Source organism: Lathyrus oleraceus, chromosome 3 (assembly GCF_024323335.1).
Source record: "Lathyrus oleraceus cultivar Zhongwan6 chromosome 3, CAAS_Psat_ZW6_1.0, whole genome shotgun sequence".
In the NCBI taxonomy this organism is placed as follows: Eukaryota; Viridiplantae; Streptophyta; class Magnoliopsida; order Fabales; family Fabaceae; genus Lathyrus; species Lathyrus oleraceus.
Genome location: NC_066581.1, coordinates 503,747,790 through 503,752,807, shown reverse-complemented (window position 1 = coordinate 503,752,807; position 5,018 = coordinate 503,747,790).

Here is a 5,018-nt window from a genome sequence, read left to right as displayed (position 1 = left end):
CTTAGTTGGACGTTGGAACTTCGAGGAGGATGTGTTGTTTCCTCCCCCAGCGGAGTGATTGTTTCTTTCTCCGTAACAGAGATGTTCCTTCAGTGGTTAGAATTGAATGATTGATTGATGTGCTTCTGTTTGGTGGTTGTTCCCCATAGAATTTCATATTACTGCCTGATAAGATCCCCAGTAAAGTTATTCTATGACTGATCTTATCATTATCTCTGCATCTTGTTGGAAGATCCCTAGCACTTAGTAGTTATGATCTTTTGTCGATCCCCAACAGCGGTCCATGCTCCCCAGCCACCCTACTTGTCCCCCTAGCAGTATCTTTGGCCTTGGCAGCAACTCTGCTCGATCCTCAGTGGTGATTGGCGTTTCCTGGTATTTGATGCCCCCACCAAATTGGATTTTCTCCTGTGGGTTTGGTCTTCTCTTTTGAGATGTTGTACCGGATGTCTGTCCATTGATCCTTGGACCTGTTTGTGTTAGATATGTCTGTTTGTCAGCATTAATCATACATAAACCGTACATATACATGCATAATTATAGCATTCAGATATTCATGTTGCATTCTTTGCCATATATCGTTGCTTGTTATCTCCTGCTATTGGTGAAATGTTCTTCCCCAAGCAGATGTTTGTGTCTGATCTCTCCATATAGAGTCAGCCCCTATAGGCAGGAAATGTCTATCTTTTCTTCCATATTCCCCACTGAGTTATGTCCTCGTGGATGATTATTGTTTCAGTTTCCTCCCAAAATATGTATTGGGATGGAATTACTCCCCTGAGTTATATCCTCATTGGGTTGAGTCTTGTTTCATTGTGTCTCTCTAGTTTGTTCCTAGATTGACTCCTTTCTTGTTATTTCCCCTACAGTTCCCTGTGGTTCAGGTGACCAATTGCTCAGTAAACAGTAATTGTTCATTCTCTTCCCAGCAGATGTTGTGGCCTGTTACCCAGTAACCGGTAGTTGTAAACCCCATTTTGTCCCCTTACAGAGCTAATCCTTGATTTTGTTCATCCTAACCGATGAAGGATACTCTCATCTCTGGTTTTCTACCCAGTAACCGGTAGATGTAATCCCCTTTTTGTTGGTTATCTTTACCCAATATTCGGTATCGATATTCCTTCATTTTTTAAGTATACCACCCAGTAACCGGTGATATATCTCCCAGATCATTGCTTTTGTCAATGTATCCCCAACGAGTCATCTCATTTACCCTTGTTTGGTAATGATTGTTTCTCCCCTTGATTGGTCATCATTTTATACCCTATAGTCGGTATCCCGATGTCCTTTATCTTCGGTCGATTTATCCTTTATTAACCCAGTAATCGGTTGTGGATAATCTTCCATGCGAGTATGTTATCTACGTTCTGACGGTAATAGATAATATATCTCATGCGCTCTTCAGTCGAAGTCTTTTTCTTCCCCAGTTGAGTAAGATTCGTTTTTCCTTGTGGAATCAAATGCCCATCCTGTAAACTGAGTTTGCTTTTTCAACCCTCCTTTTCGGATGATGAGTGTCTTGGATATGTTCCCAATTCACGCCTGGTTGGTCACCTATTATATGCCGAGTAACTGGTATCCCTGGTGTTCCTTCCTTATGCTCCCTATTATGACTTTTTGTCCCCTGTGGAGTCAGAATTTCCTGAGTTAAAATATACCTTTTAGCTCTTCCTCAGATGTTTTGGGTGATTGATATCTCTCACCCTTATACCGGTCTTAGATATTCTTTCTCCCTGAGCGTGTTGTTCTCTCACCCTTATACCGGTGTTTGGATCATATATCTCTTTGAGCTTATTACCCAGTAACCGGTAATACCTCATTTGTTGTTTCCTCAACTGAGTCCTTTGTAGACATCCCCATCTGAGTCCGGATTTTTATCCGAAGTATCCTTTGTGGATAGTTTTGTTGTATTGGCATATTCCTCAATACATGCATCTTTGCGTCAGCTCGAGTCTTTACATTGATTTATTTTCATGGAATCCCTTCGTGTCTCCCAGCAAGTTTTAAGTCGTGGCCTGCTCATGCATTTTACCCTTTATTTCTCCGCCCAGAGTCTCTGTCTCCCATTTGTGAGTGCATTGCTCCTATGGATTTTCAGTTTCTCCTGATTTCTTTTCTTCTTTGTAGACATATATCCCCACAGAGTATTAACGTTTACATCCATACATTTGCATCATGAGGTCTCTTAGGGACCAAAATTCGTCTCTTTGTTATTATTTAAGCCCATTCTACCTCGTCGAGACGAAGATTTTAACTTTCATATCTCCGGCTAGAATGACCTTAAATAGGGGCATCTGTAAGACCCTAATTTTGACCCTAAGATCCCTCATGACATCATAACATTGCTCATTTGCATTTGCCTCAAGGATCATAGCATCTTGGCTCCTTACCCCTGGGTTGGGACTTGTGTGAGTTGGTGAAATTCTGGCGTAGTTAGTATTCAGATGTTCTACTCCAAGTCATGACATCTGATCTAACATTGTACCTATTACAGCAAGATAGTTGTTACACTCTGTACTAATGTGCACCTTTTCACAGTGTCACGACCTCTCCTTCTATGTCATCCTAGAATGGAGGGACACCTAGTTATGTGCACCTTACCATTCCCTTCTGTTGTTTTCCTACACAAATATCAGCAAGATGTCTCAATCCTGTCTTGGACATTATCTGTTACATTGTTCCAGTTTGTTGGTCATGTACTTGTATTTCCTAAATTAAAGGTTGTAACAAGTTAAACTACTCTCCACTTATTAAGGAGCTAACAAATAGATTATTTGCCAGGTTCATTAATTGTAGCTTAGTAGTTAGTTTCCTAGATTTTAGATCAGCTGGTGAATTCCTGAAGAATAGCCTGAGAAAAATCCTGAAACAGAAAACTAACCATCCAACAATTTAGCATATGCAGTCATGAGTGAATGTCACAACATTCCGTTTGACATCCAGGACCAGAACCATATGCTAAGTCTGTTTGGTTCCTGAAAACAGACTGTTCTAAATTTGCTGTACTGTAAAAGACCAACCAGTCTCTACTTCAATATCAGCTTACTGGAAGAACTGTCAAGACATCCAGTTTGACAGTTTCACAATGATCTTTTAGCCATGTCTGTTGTGCTTTTGAACTCCAGACTTCACTACATACTGAACTGAATTCATCAGCTTATTAAACAGTATGTGCTGTTGTTGATGAATGTCAAAACATTCTGATTGACATTCCAACAGAAGGCTATGTATCAGGTCTGCTATTATCTTGATGAACAGACTGGATTACATGCTTAGTTATGGCAGACATGATTATATCATACAGAAGGGAAACAAACACAGGAAATTGTTAACCCAGTTCAGTCCAACATGACCTACATCTGGGGGCTACCAAGCCAGGAAGAAGATCCACTATTAGTAGTATCAATTCAGAGTTAAACTCCCCCGTTTACAACTCATCACTTAATCCCTACCCAATGCAATCTATACCTAGGAACTCCTAGATAGAAACCTCCAGTTTCCATTCCTATCACTACAAATACAATGTAATGTGCAAACACCTTGAACTTGCTTCACAGCTTCATTCAAGAACATAATTACTCTTGCCTACAGGCTTTGAGTAACAAACACTCTCAGGTTTACCACTGAGAAACACATGGTAACCTTCCCACAGATTGGGAGGTTTACCTTACACACACCCCTAAAAATTCATTCTAAGAGGCTTACAAAAACTAGATTACAATCAGCTATTTATAACCTAATCACCCAACTGGATTTGGGCCTTCAGAAGATTGCAGCAGACTTGTTCTTTGCTGTTGCAACTTCAGCAGAAAAATTCTGCTACAAACAAGGTCTTCAAGTTCCTAAACTCTCTCCATATATATCTCCATGTTTAGAGCCTATATATATTCTGATTTAGTCTTCAAGACCTCCACATGGGAGTTAGGATATTCACCAGATATCCTTGCTGATCCCATGACATATACTGAATTAATTAATTCAGTTTTCTACACATGTGCGATGTCACAGACCTGATGTCGTGACATCGTACATGACATGTTGGTCCAGATGTTGAATTTCTTCAACCCAACATATTAACACAACAGAGATGATTACATTATTTGTTTTCTAAAATTAATGCCAATCCTAAGGAATCAACAATCTCCCCCTTTGGCAAATTTTAGCTAAAACAAATAAACAATACACTGGACAAAACATCCCAATTTGGGAATGCTCTTCATCTCCGTCATTGGTTCCACCACCACAAACACCAAAGTTGGTGTACATGGGGAAGAAGAGGGACAATACTCAGTTGTACCAGAACCCTTCCCCTCAACCGGAGAGCTTCCAGAAGAATATGTAATGCTGAGTACATAGACAATGTAACTCAGATCACAAGGCACAACTGTCTTCTTAACTCAGATCACAAGACACAAGTGGTAAACCCAGTTGGTGGATTTTGTGTCTGATGCCAACTTCTGTTTGCTGCCACATCCACAGTTGGCTTTCTTCTGGTACATTCTCAACCCTAGGACTATATTTCTCTCCCCCTTTTTAGCTAAACATTTGTAAAGGCACCCTTCACAAAACCAGATCCAGGCGCAGCTTGCCCAAACCTTAACATACCCCATGATTCTGAGAATGGAGTGTTTTTCTTGTGAGAGGAAGAGGGCTATAGCATCCTTTAAATAGTCCAGCCCGTGCCTAGGGATTTCCGGTAGAAATAAATGCTTGGTCAAGATGCATTTATTTTTGCTGAGAAACAGTCAGAGAATCACCAACAAAATCTCAGACTATCTTTGAATACCTTTTATAGCTCTTGACTGTTTCTTTTCCAAAACAGCCGTTCCAGTGCATGGAGACCATTCCATATATGCAGTCAGACACGTTGCACGCGATGTCTTAACATTCCTGCATTCAGCCAGTATTCAACAAGACCTCTGTCATACCTCCAGTAGATACTTGACACCTAGCACTGCTACAGCCAACTTTTCACACTTCAGTTGATGGTTACTCCCCCTGTACCACACAGCTGTAGC